General features: G+C 43.7%; 1 protein-coding gene and 1 long non-coding RNA gene across 5 annotated transcripts in view; both read right to left on the minus strand.

Moving 5' to 3' along the window:
• FGF12 (fibroblast growth factor 12) overlaps positions 1 to 18,246 on the minus strand; it is a 192,622-nt gene that overhangs the window by 25,131 nt on the left and 149,245 nt on the right. The window lies entirely within an intron of this gene.
• Positions 14,023 to 16,985, minus strand: LOC110397906. Of its 2 annotated transcripts, XR_002438076.1 has the most exons (4): positions 16,960 to 16,985; positions 16,333 to 16,380; positions 15,364 to 15,534; positions 14,023 to 15,278 (listed from the first exon to the last, which is right to left on the minus strand). It is a non-coding gene; the product is annotated as an uncharacterized LOC110397906 (long non-coding RNA). The 2 variants fall into 2 exon arrangements; XR_002438075.1 differs by having other exon boundaries at positions 14,023 to 15,534.

The following is an 18,246-nucleotide window of genomic DNA, read 5'->3' on the forward strand; positions in this document are numbered from 1 at the left end:
CCAGTCCTTCACCCAAAGAGCACAGTAACAGTGCCTTCCCTATGGCATCCATTCAGAGCCAGAACGAAGGGTGCCTTTTTTTTTTTTTTTAAATAAGCTTCCCGTTCATTCTTGACTTGTGTTCAATCTGTGGTCTGCTGTAAGCTCCTGTTCCTTCCCTGCAGTGTTGCTGCCTTTGATATTTTTCATTCTTTATCTGCGCACTTAAGTTTTCTTTGTAGAGCGTTAACTCATGAGAAACTCATCTTTACTGGATTCTACTCTATTGATTTTCAGTACTTCTCCAATGTATCAAGGTGATACTTGAATTCTGACCTTATCCTCCAAAGTGAATCCCCATTTGGCACAATCCACACATTTTTCTACGAGTATGATCTCCTACCACTTGCACCGTTAATGAAAACATTGTGTTGAACCAGCCTCAGGACAGACTGTGCAAGACTCCCCAGAGCACATTCCACATTCAACTGCAATGCACTTTTTCCTTAGGTCAGTTGGTTGCTCTACCAAAAAGGCAGTTGCTTTGGTCTGAAATGATCTGCTGCAGCGTTTCATGTACTTTATACTAACATGAGGTCTGAGTCCTGGAGCACACAAGCAGAGCTTATCACCTTGCATCCTGACTGAAGTTAGTGAGTAGACATAATGGGACTGAACATAGAATAAAGCCTGGATTTCTCAAACCTTGATGCTTTTTAGATACATAAATCTTCCCAAAAATATGGGTTCAGGCACTTAATAATGGTACTGGAGTGTGAAAAAAACAAGGTAAGTCTATAAAAAGTGGAGAGACTTTCATGCACCTAAATCTTTATACAGAGCTTTGCTGTATTCTCCCCCTGCTTAATAATTATTTCCCCTTGGAACAGCCCCTCTGTGTCCTTGCTTTTTGTCTTTTTTATTTTTTTAACCCATCTTCAGTTAAATCTCCCCAGCCCAGCTCTCCTGGCTGTTTGAAAGCTGCCTACCTAAGCGATTTGCTAATGCTCTGTTGACAGAGGTGGGCTAGGAGGGCTGGGAGGAAGGGCAAGGCCTCAGGGGAAGAAACAAGCAGGTCCCTGGAACAGGTTCAAGTTTTGTTAATGAGCCTGACAGGTGAATGGAAGAAGCCAAGTGTCTATCTGGCTTATCAGCAAGGACCCCTACTAACCTCTAGTTAATTGGCTTATATTGATTTTTAGGATAAGAGAAATTTCTGGTAGATTCTAAGTAATTTTAGCAGAGATGCTGGACCACTGATAAGTTTGGATTCTCTCCATCCAGCAATAAAGATTCCTCTATTTTCATTTTTTCTCAAGTTTCAGCTTCTCCCAGAGCTGAAGACATGCACAGGGCAAGGACGAGGACTGGATACAAGAGAGAAATGTCCCAATTCTGGGCTGTGCTGATGTTCTTAGGGCTCTGCAACACCATCATGACTTGCCAGGTCTTTCTTCAGCTCAAAGTCCTTGGAATAATGAGAGAGTTGTGGTGAAGCCCGGTAGTGAAACTATCAGAGCATGGGACATAGCACTGCTTGCTATTTGGCATTATGGGGATGTTAGAGGATGTAAGACCTGCTAGGATGGTTTTGGAGGACTACACAGGACTGGAAGAAACCAAACCTGAGCTGCTCTCTCCTCCATACTGTCTTATGGGTAGTGGCAGCTGCCCCCACAGTCAGAAGGAACCAGGTGGTTCACTCCATAAAAGAGCTTGGGATCAAGCTGCCAGCCTTTCAGGGCAAATAACCAGGGAATCTGGGCCACGAAGAACAATGCAGATAAATCATTTGATGGTATAAAAATGTTCTATGATGAATCTTTCTTCTAGCTGAAAATAAGGCAGCACCTGACCTACAGTCACAGAGGAGTCTGTATCTAGATGCTGCAGGCTGTGGCCACCAATTTGCTCCTTGCTGGAGTTCCTGTGGGGACAGCGCATGCCACCCCGCCACACTGGGTGGATGTTAGTGATGCTGCTGCTGGGAGTAGAACCCACAACTGCATCCAAAGTCTCACTGTGTGTGTTTTCTTTCACCCAGTCCAGTTCCTAGAACCACATGCAAGGATTTTCCTTAAGAAACAGGAGCACGCTTCTAAAGTGTAGCAGAAAGGGAAAGAAATTAAAAACCAAAGTCTCTCTGGATATGGAAGCCAAGCATCCACCAAGTAATCCCTGGTTTCTGATTATTTTAAACACAAAAATGTTTGAGGTAAGCATGAACTGTAAGCTCTGAATGCAGCTATTAAATATGAATGAACCAGGCCAGAATGTGACATCCAGTCCTGGTACTAGCACTGAGAAATGTGTGGAAGACAGAAGTCCTTTACTCCTGCTGCAAGAGCAAGGTGAGATGCAGATGAGAAGTTGAGCTTCTGGAAGACATCAAGTAATTACAGAGATATCGAGAGATTACGTCAATAATGTCAAATCACATTTTATGATTTTGGGGTTTAAATCAGACTTTCTATCTTAAAGACCATTATCCAACCCAGCAGGAAGGATGGCATAGAGCTAGCAGATTATCTCAATCCTATCTGCCAGACAGATCTTTTTTCCTCCTCTGAATAGGCAATGTACAGGATTAGATGGGACTACAGGACTCACCAATTCTGGCAGTCACCGTGCTTTGTTTTACGGCTATCACAAGGAAAGCCAGCTCTTGCTCTGTCTGCCATACTAATGATGCATGAGGATCCACAAATGACTGAGTTTTGCAAACTCCAAAGTCAGGGTTGGCATATAATAACAAAAAACAGAAAGGCAAAGGAAGGAGCTGACAAGGCATGCTCTGTTCATTTACTTGACACGAGTAGTTTGGTTTTTAATTATGCATGCCACTGCTTCACAGGGTGCTGGGGACTGTTCCACTGTAGCTTATTGTGAAAAGTAATTTAATTCTCAGTAAGAGGAATCCTCACTGCTGCACTGCCACAGCTGCTAAATCCTTGCTTGAGATCGAAATATAAACTACCACTGCTGAGTGAGTGGACAGGCTCTACGCAAGCCAGGGAAACACATACGGATGCACAGCACTGCAGAGTGGCAGATAACTGCTCATCATGGGAGCTATACATCCAACAAAATGATTAAATCAACTTCAGTCACTAAAATGTAACCTGTAGATGCACAACAACGTGTAGTTTTATAGGCAAATATATGCAACAATACCTCTGTTCAGCGTAAATCTTACAGATTTAACTGGAAGACAGATTATCCCACCACAGATAAGAGCACAGATTGCAGGCTGAGAGCCCTGCAGTCAGGGCGGAGCCCACAGACCCTGATGCTTGTCCCCAGCAGTCCCAGCCTTCGGGTGGGACAGACAATTCCAGCAACAGTTTTTATTGTTTGAATGCAAGTTCTCTTCCTATACATAGGAACTGCCACATCGGAGGAGATGAGGGGCTGCCCAATAAAGCATCCCCTCTAAGCAGCACCGTCTGCTCTGCAGAGTGTGCAAGCACTCCCACCACGGCAGTAATGGCATAACTTGCCTTAAGGAAAATTCCCTCCATACCCTCAAAACGCAAAGGTTGGCTTAAATGAAAAGTCATTACATCAATTCCTCAGCTCCTGGGGAAGCCAAATCCACAGCCGCAGCATTTTTGAACCTCCACATCATACCACAACGCAGTTCATTGCAGAAAAGGAGACTGAACTGATGCATAAAAAGGTAATAGATTTGTAAGTAATAGAAGGGAAGATAATGTGGCCTATAAAGGGCTATCATAAAAAATGTCACACACTGACCAAGGACGGAAAATGACACAGGCAGCTCTGCCTGGACACGTTGCAACTGCTAGGATAAAAAACACAAAAAAATAAGCAAGGAAATGCTAGCACTCCATCATCCCCCGACACTTGAGTCCGTGGGACCGTGACTGCCGCAGTTCCACGTGGACTTCCCCACCTGAGCCTCTCCCAGCCCTGCAAACGGCAGCGGGACGGCTGGATTAACCTCCCGCAGCACGTTTGATGTGTGCAGAAACCCTGCCAAGGCAGCCTGTCACTTATTAAGAACATTTGTCAAGGTTGTTAAACAACCTTGACAACAAACCCACAGGCAGCAACAGCAGCAGAAGGGGCCCTGCGATGCTGCCTGCATTTGCTTTATTAAACGTAGCTTCATTTGATTCAAACATCAAATGAACTGGTTGTGATCTCGTCGGTCTGAGAGCTGATGCAAAGGAACCACAGTCTGCACGGGTGGCTGCTTCTTACCTACGGAAAACCTTCCAAAACCTCCCCTGGGAGCACCCACGTGTGCTGGCAGAGTACCTCACTCCTACCTGCACTCTCAACCCTCTTCCCAGAGCTCTGGAGCTTTGCAGGGAGGATGCTCCATCCCTTCCGCATCTTTCCACCCACAGCTGAGCCCCCCAGATGAGCTCTGCAGCTTGTACACAGCATGGGTAGCAAGGAGGGAGGCTGCACGTGGCCTGATTTCAGTGCCTAAGGACTGTCCCCACGCACCGCAACTCCTCTTCAACACAGACTCCTGGATAAGAAAACTTTCTTAGTAATTCTTCCTTTTTATTTTATTTTTTTTCACCTAGCAAACAGCTGCTGGAAATAACAGCGAGCAGTTTTCCCAGTACACAACACACTAGTTTTACTTATGCTGTTATGGTGTATTCATTAACCAGCCAGAAAAAGGCAATGACTGCTGCCCTGTGCACTAACCACGCAGAGCACTGGGACTCAGAACACAGGTTATACAGAATGAAGTGCTATTTGACTCTAGCTATATAGGGTGAATTGAGTGTTAATTAATTTGTGATTCATAAGGTTGTTTGCAGTGTCTGAGTATATTCAGCTACGCTCATATTAGGGATTAAGAAGTATTATAACAACAGGAGGTTGGTGATGGCTTAATTAACTAAACTATTAGCACCATTTTGGTCCACATATGCATAGTTCAGCTGTATTGCTAGAAAACTCTGGGCATTAACCTGGTTTATGGCTCACTCCAGGAGCTCAGATCTGCTCTCTTGCACATGCATATCCTTGTTTCTCCTCTCAAATTCAGCTTGAATTGAACCATTTTCATCCAGTACAGCCAAGGAAATCAATGTAATAGAATGTGTGAATGACAACTGAGAAATTATGTATTTTGTGAACAGAAGAGGAGAGCAAGTGAATTCTCTGATAGATATATTCTTCTAGATAAAGGATCTTTCTGGGTTTGGAACATACCATCTGGGAGAGAACAAGAGCCACTAAATAATAATCTGTCATAATGTTCTGAGCTTTAGTTTACATTTATATAAAATCGTGGTTTCTTTATGTAAAGTTTGAACACAGTGTCTGATTTCTATCCTCCGTAGCTGTGAAATTAACATTGTTACTGTGCCCTTTGGCATTTTCTATTATGTCCTTTAAGTCTGATCTCTTTAGAGAAGCATTTTGTGGGACTCAGGAATTCGCATAATATCCACCCTATCTAATAAAAGCCAATGGCATAATTATCTGCAATCGTAGAAGAGAAATAAGGACCAGGCCATACGCCCTTTCCCATCATTTGATCCTAGGAGACTCTGAAGCCTAATCAGTGGTGATATTGAAATGCCTTATATGTCTATTCAAAGTTTTGAGATAAGCTATGCTCCTCTTCCTAGATGTTCAAGGTGTATGATTTGTTTCTTTCTGGCTGAATCACAAGGTGGGTGATGGGTACTCCACAGTCACCACCAACCATGAGAACTGTAGGCCAGGCTGGGAGATCACTACAGGAGTTGGCTGATTCTTCTTTGATTGGTGGTTTTCATTCCTGAAAAGTTTACACTTGCCAATTTTCAACCTGAAAACTGGAACATAAACACCCATGTATGGACACCTGTGAATTCATCGCTGAATACGAAGACCTCTAGAAGAATGGGACAGAAATCAGAGCCTTTAACCAAGTTGAACATCAGCTTGATAAAGAAGAGTCTGCAGGACCCTACATTCAATGCAGATAAGGCAGAGTTAAAGAAAGATTATGGACTTCTGAAGCTTTTCCATTCCCAGTCATTCTGAAGATCAAAGGCAGAGCCATCTCCTCCCTTGGCAAGTAGAGGAACAATGTTAGTGTCAGTGATGAATCAGCCTTAGCACACATGAGAAAAGATACCGTTCCCTTTTTCTGAGCTTTATTATCCAAGTATCAGGAGAAATCTTAGTCAGGATGAAAAACTGTGCTTCTTGATGTACACTAAATATCTATCTTCAGGTTTAAGACATTATTTTTCTTTCCTTCATGTCTTTAAGCTTGGATAATTTAAAACCAAACCAGAGTGTATTAGGACTGGAAAACATTACTGAAATGCAAGATGAATCTAAATCAACACTGTCAGTCTCAAATTGACAGAATTTCATCCATGGCTGCAACAAGGACCTGCAAAACCAGGCTCTGCACACTTGGGCCAAAGTGTTGTGGAAATTGGGGGTTCAGCATATGGGTCCACATTCACATTTTACAAATGAAAAGCATGGTCAGCCCGCCATGTGTGGCACATTGAGCTGTGGGGCCCCAGCTGGGACAGTACTTCATTCTGCCTCTTGGTTTTCCCCCAGACGGGGACAGAGCCCCATGCTGATGAGAGAAAAGCCTACCACAACAGCTTTTGCAATAAGCTCAGAAAGATAACTTAAAAAAACATGTAACTTTTATCAACCACTGGATCACTCCACTAGCACTTTGTTTAGAAACCTAAGCCATGCACTGCTCATGTGGTGATGAAAAATTAACAGCACAACAGTTTTACTGGGGCCAGTCTCCAGCCTCCAAGACGTGTCTGTCTGCCTCTCTAGGTGCTGGCAGGGGCCACATCCAAAGAAGACAATCCTCTTCCTACAGAAAAGACTATGTGTTTCTCAGTGTGCCTTTCTCAGCCTTGTCTTCAGGCTTTCAGAACACAGCCACTACCCCTTCCTGCCCCCATCTGACCAATGGATCAGCAAACAAAACCAGCAGCTTCTTCCACAAGTACAAAGAAAACAACATTGAAAATTCCCTCTGTATTTGAGCTTACACTGGGGGAAAAAAAAAGTCTTGAATGAGGATGAGATGCTAGAGAAGAAGGAGGAAAGCAATTTCAACTCACATTTCCTTGACATGAAAATCTAGGAAAAACATCCAGCTAATTCTCCTTTCTGACAGCCTAATATTGATTTTAGACTAATTCTCTATATGTAAATGAAGCCATTAAAATTCCCCATTCTTTGAAATTAGTCTTTTTTTTTTTTTAAACAAGCCACATCTTTGTGATGGGCAAGAACAAGAGGAGATGCCTTGAAAAGATAAAGGGGTTTAATGCATCTCCCCCATGCTTCACAGCACTTCTCAAACAAACTGTGACACAATGAGATCTAACCATAGATCCTCAGCCACATCCCAAAGGAATCTGATTCAAATTTGTTTAAAAGCTCTTTTTCCACCAAGAAATCATGCTTTCACTTTTCTTTCATAGAATCATAGAGGTTGGAAAAGACCACTAAGATCATCTAGATCAGCCATCAGCCCATCACCTACCACCATGCCCACCAACCATGTCCCTCAGTGTCACATCTACCCTTTTGATTTTACTCTTTAACCTTAAGAAATGTAAAGTGCTGCACAAGATTTGGTTGCAGTAATACTTGGTTCCAATGCTCTGTTCTCTAGAAGAAACATCTCATCTCACTGAGTAGCCAACAGAACATAGCACAGGACAGGGCTGCAAGGCATCACATCCAGCCTAAGAAACTGCATATATGACAGTGGAAGTGAACAACCAACCTTGTTAGGAAAAGTTTATTTTTCCAGAAATGACTGGAATGTTCTTGTTCAAAGCAGGACAAGATATTGATGTATTGAATATTTAAAAAAAAAATCAGGAAAGGCAGAATCAGTCACAGCAGAAAGGTCATTTTCAATCAAATCAATGTCATAGCATATCGATGCCAAAATTATTTTTTTTCAATCCATCTAATGGATAAATTGTAATATCTTGTGAATGGTGCCATTCTCCTTTTGAAAAAATAGTTTTCTGAAACTCAGATTTGACAACTAGAAAATACATTTGTCAACGGTTTACAGGCGTTTGGCCTGGTTCCGTGACAAAGGGGACGGGGGACCCACAGGCCCACGTCCCGGGAAAAGGGGAAAGGGGAAAAGGGTAGGGAGATGGCCCTGAGAGCAAAGAACAGCGGCAACAATCTGAGGAGAAACAAACTAATTTACTAAATAAGATATCGGAATGCAAAACAACACACTATAATACAATATAATTACAATTTAAGCTGATAAATCCAATACAAGAGAGAGAATGTCCCAAAATCAAGGTAGGCCTTACTCTACTACCGACGATAAGATGGCTGGAGAGCGAGGTGCTGCCAAGACGAGAGACGGCGAAAAAGGGACGAGGTCTCATGATCTGCAAGTTTTTATACTGCGAGCTTTTATCTTTTCCCTCCGGCTGGAAAACGGTAACAGAGGAGCAAAGTGCCGTGGGGAATGTAGTAGTCCTTCTCTTCTGAGAACCAGGTACATTCACTACATGATGTTATGATGTGGAGTACCAATAACCGAAAATCATAAAACCACGACAACATTAGATGAAAGACTAGAAGAAGCTGCTTGTATCACCTACCCTGACCCGTGGATTACACCAAGCACAGCTTTGTGTGGCATCAGTGCCTGTAACCTTTAGATTGGTCCCAGTTTTCACAAGCATGCAAAACTGGGAGTACAGAACTGTTTTTGCACTTTTGCAGCATCTTTTGTCCCAACATGTATCACTAATTATACACCTTTTAATGAAACGCATCCCTGCTGGATGAACAGTAACACACACCATCAGTGATAGTCTGGTTCCTCATACCTTCCCAGGTAGTTTATATTTGAAGGCAAAGTGTCAGCTAATCAGAAATGTGTTGAGCAATTACACAAGCTGGGGCAGGACCCTCTGTTTTAATCATATCCAGGATAATATCACTATATTCTGTGAATATGCTATATTCAATTTTTATTCTTTGCTAAACCCAAGGCTGCCTGAAAAATGAATGGAGTCTCTGTTAATAACATATGACACAGTACATTAACAACAGAGAACAATTTCAATGTATCCTATATGGACTGATTTGGAGATGAAGTTCTCAAAAGGCAGCCTGGCAAACACAGCATCCTTTTAGTGTGTATTGTGAAAGGGCAATAAATTAAAAACATCAATACGGATAGCAGAAATCAGAGCCTGTGGGGCAATCTTGTGCTGAATTAAAACAAATACCGCCTTGACTACAGCTGAGGGAAATGGCAGTGGCATTATATTTCATTTTAATAGACTGCAAAGAAGTTTGCCTGGGGAGAAATGAAAGTGACTTGATTATCCCATTGTGTTAACTAACATCCTTTCACATTCGGGCTCTGTCCCTAAACCAATTTAAAACCCTACTATAGGAAGCTTTCAAAAGAGAGAACTGGGTTAAAAAGCATTCAGAACCACCACTCTGCTCTGACTATTTATCTTGTGATGTTACAAGGAAACATCCAGGTGGTTTTAGAAATTACAGCAGAAAGAGGACAGAGGAAAAGCACCCAGAGCCGGCAGCCTGCATTCAAACTGAATTACTATTGTTTGGGATCTTGCAAGGGGCTGGAGTTGAATCCAACCAATCTTCTCCCCAAAATACAGCACCACCCTTGTCCAAAGCTCTCCACCACCTCCTCTGTTTTCTGTCTGCCCACTTCCCCCTGCCTCCAGGAGCACTCGCAAACCCAGAGAAGATGCACTCATGCACACCCTTGGCTGCTTTCTTACCCATTTGCTTGCACACAAACCACTCTGCCTGCTCCAGCACTTCTTCCAAGCATGGGACTGGGGCTCACAACCCACAGTATTTTATGCATGGTTCACAAAGTGGTGCAGCTGTGTGGGACAGGCTTGTTTCTGCAGGGGCTTGATGGACCTATGGGGCCAAGGAGCTGCCCTGCTCCTACCCTGCACTCAGCTGCTGCTGAATCACAGAATCATTAAGGTTGGAAAAGATCACTAAGATCACTTGTCCAATTGTAACATCTACCATCAATATCACCCATTAACCACGTCCCTCAGTGCTACATCTCCACAGTTCTTGAACACTCCCAGGGATGGTGACCCCACCACCTCCCTGGGCAGCCTGTGCTAGTGCCTCACTGCTCTTTCAGAGAAAAAGTTTTTCCTAAAATTCAACCTGAACCTCCCCTGAAGCAGCCATCGGGAAGGAAGGTGCTCTCAGACACTGCTATTTTTCATTCCAGACAATCTAAAATGCAAGAAATGTAATTTTTTTTCCTAACCAATTTCCACATTCAGTTGTCTATTTTTCCCCTCAAATTTTTCACTGCAATTCCTCTGTCAGACAGCTCAGCTCCTCTTGCTGCCTGCAGCCCTCAAGGCCAACCACAAGCACAAGCCCCTGTCTGTGACGGCAGGAGGAGCCGGGACGCAGGTGGTTCTTTGGTGCTGTGTCCTGCCAGCTCGGTACACACACAGGACAGGACCCATGCCAACTGCTCCCGTCACCCTTCTATACATCTATTTTGGTTCTTACGCAGCAGCCATAACCATGACAACTGCCTGCCCAGCTCTCAGCCATATGCGGGAGCTGGCAGGTTGTCTAGGCAGCGATGTTTCTGCAGAGAAGACTTGCTGAAGGGTAGCCCAAGCTGAACTCCCAGAATGGCACTGCACAATTCGGCCCATTTAATGAGAGTGGAAAAGAGCGGAAACAGCCCTGCATTTTCTGCTAGCATTACTCAATAGCAACCCTGATTCCCTGCGGCAAGAAGAAAATCGTAAGGTAATGTCACAGCAAAGCACTGGCACCACTCACGTGCAGGCTCTGTCAGTTGCCATGACTGGAACGAGTCATGGAGTCTGCTCCCTGCAGAACTTTTGGGAAATGGGGGAGCTGCCCAGATCCAAGCGTTTTAATAGGAAACTAAAAGGCACGCAACTTATTTTGGCCTTATCTTGATCTCTAGCAGAGAATCCCTTGACTAAACTTGCATTAAGTCCATGACATCTGGAACAGGACAGTCCAAGAGCAACAAAATAAGCTGTCATGAAACCAAGCAAGAGAGGGAGAGAATGACCAGGAGGCATACACATTCGTCCCACACTTTTCATCTTCAGTTTATTGAGCAAAGATAGGTGAAGCTGACACACAGGCTCCAGGATTAATCTGTTCATTACACTTGGGCAGAGAAGAGAGGAGCAGAGGAGGAATCCTGCCAGGGATGGATATCTTGTACTGCTGGTACTGACACTGGGGAAGGCACAAATTCTACCTTGCAAGACTCAAACTCAGCTGATAAATGGTGCGGAGCTGCTCTCCTGGTCTTTCTCAGCTAGATTTGTTGGCATAGTCTGAGCTGTCACAGAGGGCACTTTAGAAAATGGGATCATGATCAATCAGTTTGGCACTGCCACAAATCTCTCTCAAACCTGAGCCGTAATGTGGAAATGCGGGACCCAAGAGCAGGATGGGATGCCAAGGAGTGACACCGCACTCGGGCTTTCCTACATGAGCATTTTAGGAACGACAAGCTGTGTTCCACTTTGTTGTTACGCTCATAAACTCCACAGATCTAAAAGCAAAACCATCACCTTAAGTGCTGGGGTGCTGGTGTTCCGCACTTCCAGGTCCCATTTACCTAATGGTGTTCATCCACGCAGTGCTGATGCCTCAGAATTACACTGCATTACCTAATTTTGCTGTTGTAGGTAAAGCTGTTATTAAGGCTGTCTGACAACTCCCATGATAACGCCCTGCTTTCAGATGCTCATAAGTTTGTCAAGTTTTAAGTCTGATAACTTCAACTATTTCAAGATGAATTCAACTGGAAACTCTCAGGCATGACAGTATGCACATTTCCAGTTTAAAAAAAAAGGAAATATTTTAATTTGCATAATGTTTTCTTGCAGAAACATCCCTCATCCTCACCATTCAGAGTAAAGAATATTCACCCAGGCTTTAGCTAAGCTGATGATCTGTGAAAATGAGCAGTTCACACATGAGTACGGGATAGATGTGCTGTAGTTCAAGAGCTGTTATTTCCTACTGATTCTGTCCAAACTGAACGCATTCCAGTGAACAAATTCCTGGCAATTTCAACTCTGGATGGTTACAGGCTGTGCCAGGACTGCTCTGAATTGACAGCAGAGAGATTTCTTTTCATCTATCTTCTCTGCTGGATCCTGACAAAAATGGAGGAGTTGGCCAATTTGAATACGAATGAAAGTTGGACCAGAAACCACGGAGAGAGACAAAGGGAAACGTGGGAAAACGAGAAAAGTGAGAGGTGAACTGGGACTGACTGGGCAGAGAGCAATAATGGGAGATATACTGGGATTATCAAGTTCAGAGTGTAAAATGAATTGGTAAAGGGAGTGCTAGGAAGAAAGCAAGCAGGACTGGGCGGGAAGGGAAAAGTATGGGGCTAAGTTGGGTGACATAGGCAGAGGAGCTCCATGCTGTAGACAACAGTTCTTAGAGGTCTTTGTGGTGATGTTCATGATCCCAAATAATGACATTTTTTACTTTCCAGATTAACACTCAAAGAATTAAAACTGTACGCAGCGACCTAGGAATTATGCCAATGTTTATGGGTCAAGTGTTCAAAAAGACAAGTCACAATTTAATGGGAGCAGAGTAAAGATCTCTCACTGCTCACACCCTGCCTTGCAGAGGGAGCAAAACCCTCACTGATAATGGGTTCAGGCCCCAGGTCCCACACACTGAAAGGACCCCATAAGCCAGGTTAGAAGACCACTGCCTCTCAGTCCAACCTCCTTCAGTGAACTGGATTGCTTACTCCAGGAGAATGGATAACAGATGCTGAAGATGAGGGAACTGGAAGAGTACTACCAGAAACAGGAATCTGAATCAGCAAACGATCTGAACTGGCCACCCAGTTTCTCACTCTTCCACATTCCCTTCTCTAATGAACACAGGCCTGAATGGCAGAATACTCCCAGCTGAGCCTGATAGCATGTTTTCTGCATTTTCCATCTCCTCTGGCTGTTTTCCTACACAATTAATTCACCAGGTGGATATTAGCAAGAGGAAGAAAAACAAACCTGACTGACTTAAGTACCTTAAGTAGAGCAGGAAATCGCGGGTCTCCGTAAGCTCGGCAACTTGCAGAATATTAATCACTGAGCCACAAGTGAGCTGAAAACATCACAAACACCTCTATATCTCAGCAAAGAGCAACATCCTTTGGTAGCACCATGACCAATGTTTTAGAATCGCCTTCCTTTTATGTGTTCAAATTCACTGGCAGCATCCTGCAAAGGCACATTTACAAGCATTTTTGCAATTTTTCAAGGCAATAGTTGCAAGGGTTACACCATTTATAATTTCCTCGATGTCATTTATGAATTATTTCAGTTAAAAGAAACAATCTCAGCACAACTGGACTTTCATTACACCAGCTATTTAAAAAAATAAAAGGCTGTTTCAAGAAAAAGAAAAATACTGGTAGGAAAGTACCCTCCTGGTGCACAAAATCCAGTTCCTGGCAGGACATCATCATCTCCTAAGTCCATCAAGTTTCGCTTCTAAATGAGTTATTGGGTTGTACTCACTGCCAGGCAGTGACCATTTGCTCTTGTGCCAGCTTTGGCCTTCAGCATAAACATTGCTGGTATTTACCCCCCAGTGTTAACTTATACAGTAATTATAACGCATTTTCATCTTCCGTTTTGCTGGGGAGTAAACAAATCAGCTGAATGCAGATAATATGAGAAGACCTTCCCTGAACTTGCTCTGCTCGATCTTTTTAAATGCAATTAATCAGAAATGCATGCAGAAATTAGGCTGGGTCTCAGTGACTTCTTTAGCATCTCAGCATGCCCTTAGCTCTCTCCAGGTCATCCATGTCCCTGACATCCTGCCCTGTCATTTGGCATTTTCAGTGCTGCATCTCACTAACAGCTCACAGTTGTCTGAAAATGGAACAGCCAAGGTTTATGCTGTTGTTTCCAGCAAAGTTAGCAGTTCAGGGAGGAAATTCTTATTATTAGTCCAAGTTCTCTAACATCCACTTAATAGAACAACTTTTTGTGCAATCGATGTTTCTATAACTCCAGTCCCCTAAAGCTGCCCTGTTCTTCCCATGCACTGTTCCAGCTGCCTACTGCACTGCTGGAGTCTTCCAGATCCAGCACAACTCCTTCTGCTCACCTATGTGGTCACTATTATTCACCACCTTCAAGCTTTGCTGAAACAGCTCATAGTATCTCAGCTGAAGATTGCTTTCTGAGTCTAATAATCTCAATGTTCTGCAAATCTGCATCACTTTTTTTCTAAGTTCAATAACTATTTGGAAAAACAATCCATGAATTATCACATCCTGGTCTATGTGGAAGATGCATTACAAGTGGCATTTGTTCTCCAGCATCCATTTGGTGAATGGAAATATCTCAAAATGACATCATTTCTGTTAGTTTTTACTTCACAAATAATGTGAATGAGCTTTTTGAGTCTCATATATGCCTTAATAGAGCAAAATACATTTTTTGTGATCTACTTTAACTGAAAAATAATTTCATTGTAGAATTACAGTCAAATCTCATTAAAGCAGGCTGACTACGTACTGCTGTACCTATGCCTTCAGTGGAGCTCATTCAAAAAACACTCTGACACTGCATCCACCTTATCCCTAATGTAAGAGGAAGTTATTTCCCCCGTTAATTCCAATTAAAATGATTACATTGTGCAAGCCACTCTGCCCTCTGTAGTCCCACTGTTGATGGAAATCCTCCCTGAAGGCCAGGATGCATTCCCCACAGCACAGCCACCCTATGCTGCAAGCCAAACGGTTTGGTCACCACTTCTCTCCTGATGTTATTATGAGCCCACTTTAATCACACTGATATAAATCCACACTGACTCGCAAAGCATTGCTGGGGGTGGGGGGGAAAGGGGGTCACCTCAATGAAAAGCAGCAGCACAGTAGGTAGACAGCAGCTGGTAAGTGAGAAGGCAAAAAAATCCTAACGCAAAGCAATAAGTGGAGGCTACACAGCCAGAATCCTGATGGAGCAGGTGACCTCCAGCCATAAAATGGAGCAAAAGGAAAACAGACACCCCTCTCTGACATGCCAGACCCAATAGTGAGAAGTCAGGACAGTGGCACATACTGTTCCCCTAATGCACTGGAAAAACATACCAGCATCAGCTCAGTGCCTGGAGTCTACATGTTCCTTTTACTTTTTACTGAGATAGTTTTACAGTCAGACGTACCTATACTAGATATACACGCATAAGTCCAAAATCCAGTAGACCTAGAACACAGAATTACAGAATTATTACGGCTCGAGTAGACCACTAAGATCATCTAGTCCAACGCATAACTGAGCAGGTGCTTACAGGAAAAGCCAACGAGTACAAAAGGTGAGTTAAAAGGAAGCTGTCTTCACCGAAATGAAAAGCTGCCAAGTGATCTAACAACGCTAGGGTGGAAATGATGCCAGCATCCCTCTCGCAAGACTGCTGCAGGCTCTCTGTTCTGTGGCTGGGCTTCACCGCAGATCCCAACATCTTTTCCAGAAATGATGGTGAAGAAGAAAAGCAACAGCTTCAGGGCATTTTACTTAAGAACCTTCTACTAATAGCTCATTTGTGAGACAGACAGTTAATTAACACACAATCATTTGAAAAGAAAAGCTTTCTTCAGCTCCCAAATTACTTGCTATGTTTCGCAAATTAGGGATTTTTCTTCTGTTGGAACAAAAAAGTCCAGGTACCAAAAGGACACATTCCTAACTTTGCAGAGACAGAGATTTAAGTCATATCCTTCCACCTGCACCTCAAACCTTTATTTTGCTGAGCTAAAATCAATTACTTCATGCACTCATAGAGCTAGGCTGGAACTTCCTACCCCACTCTTGCGATATTTTCTGTTCATTCCCTGTTCTCTGAAAACATCCCAATTTAGCAGATTAACCGCTCCATCTTCTCTCTTATCAAATGCTCTTTCCCCTTCCTCAGCGCTTCCTCTCTAACTCAGCCCTCAGTCCCATAACTGCTCTGTTGCCCTTCTCTGAATTCCTTCCAATCTCTGACTCAGAAAGGAGGATTTATGGGACTAAAGATCCACTTTTAATAATGCCTTCTGTTGTACAATTTCAGTGCTGAAGTTAACTCAGGCACCTTCTGTCCTGTTGGATTGTAGCTTGGCACACTCCACGACAGCACGTCTGGGAGAATTTTGGTGCATAAACTCCCAGTCAGAGAAACGTCAGATGTGTAACGGCAGAAAATATCCTTACAGAGAGAGAACTTGGGTGTCCGAGGGAAAATGCCATCGAAGGAATAAGGTGAGACAGTATTACTGACCTTAATAACTTCGGCTGTGCACTTGCCCACAGTGATCAATACACAAATCTGAAATAATTACAAACCATCAGCATGTAACCCTTGCTCTCCCCCCTCTTCGGGAATCAGTAGGAACAAATCGCAAATTGTAATAAAAACTCACAGATGGCTTCTGGAGACCTGTTAATTAACACCGCATTTTCCAAACCCAGCTAGATAATCTCCTTGGATTCTCTCTAAGTAATAGCACCAAATGAGCTCCCTTTAAAGGCAGATCATTGGGAACGTTATCTCCTTGTTCCGAAATTACAGTGGAAATTAAGTGGCAGCACTTCTATTACTGATGATTGCAGGATCATCTCAGAGCTTCGGGAGTGTCTGGGAGTAGGGACGGAAATGGAAGCAACACATCCATCAATGCACTGTTCGTTAAAACTGGGTAACACAAGAGCAGTTGAGCAGCGGTCAGCTGTACCATTCCCAGAGCACACATCCATGGCAGCATACATCCTGTCTAGCTCTAATGTGACAATGTGATGGAAAGTACAGCGATAATAGTGGGGTGGCAAAGTCTTTGGCTGCAGTAAATGAGGACAAGCCCAAATGCAGCAGCTATGGATGCAAAAACCAAGGAAAAAAGCTGCTTACCTTCGGAAGACCTCAGGTAGGCAGGGATCTCCAGTGAGATCTCCTTGCCTCCACTGCCAACCCTTAAATGAGGCCTGGGAAGGGGTGGATTCTGGCTCCACCCCTTCCTGTCACTCAGGTACACTGCATGCACCTGAGCTCCCCTGGGTTGGCCCTGCCTTCCCACCAGGTGCTCCATCACTGGTTCAGGCCTTGACTTAGCATTTCCACTACACTAGCACACAAAAACTCATTTCTTTCCGGTCCCAGCTAGTCTGTTCAGACTGAATTTCTATACCGGTAATAACAACTAATCATAGAATCATTAAGATTGGAAAAGACCACTAAGATCACCTAGTCCAACCATCAACCTATCCCCATCATGCCCACCAACCATGTCCCTCAGTGCCACATCTCCACAGTTCTTGAACACCCAGGGACAGTGACTGCACCACCTCCCTGGGCAGCTTGTCCCAGTGCCTCACTGCTCTTTCAGAGAAGAAATGTTTCCTAATATCCAACCCAAACCTCCCCTCGCACAACTTAAGGCCGTTCCCTCTCATTCTATTGCTGTTACGTGGAAGAAGAAGTCGACCCCCACCTCGCAACAACCTCCCTTCAGGGAGTTGCAGAAAGCAGTAAGGTCTCCCCTGAGCCTCCTATTCTTCAGACTGAACAATCCCAGTTCCCTCAGCTGCCCCCCATAGGACTTGTGCTCCAGACCCTTCAGAGCTTAGTTGCCCTTCTCTGGACACGCTCCAGGGCTTCAATGTCTTTCTTGTTGTGAGGGGCCCAAAACTGAACGCAGCACTTGAGGTGCAGCCTCACCACTGCTGAGTACAAATGGTAATTATCATTAGTGACTAATGATATGACCTGGATGCAGACACTAGCTATGAGATGGAGATTTATTAGGATGGTATTGGGTTGGACAGAGAGGAATCAGGACACAGAAGGCGGTAACATCACACAGCAAATCTCCTCTGCCACTCACTTTCCCTCATCCAAATCATTTCTACCATTTCTTGTCGAAGTGTGCTTCCTGGCACTGTTTTTTGTTACCTCTTGGAAACATGCAGCATTTTGGGGGTGGGAGATTTTGGTACAGTTGCTTTTTTAATGGTAACCAGATTGCTCTTTCAAAACAACTGGGATCGTCAGCTAGTTCATAGCTTCAGTCTGTATCTGAACTATTAACACTGCAGTGCCTTTATCACCTAAAGGCTGATTCTGCAATACAGAATAAGTTCATGTAGCATAATGCAGAGAAAGCCCCGTATGCTTCTGAGACACTGAAGACTGATTATT

The sequence above is a fragment of the Numida meleagris genome, chromosome 4 (genome assembly GCF_002078875.1).
Source record: "Numida meleagris isolate 19003 breed g44 Domestic line chromosome 4, NumMel1.0, whole genome shotgun sequence".
NCBI classification, from domain to species: domain Eukaryota; kingdom Metazoa; phylum Chordata; class Aves; order Galliformes; family Numididae; genus Numida; species Numida meleagris.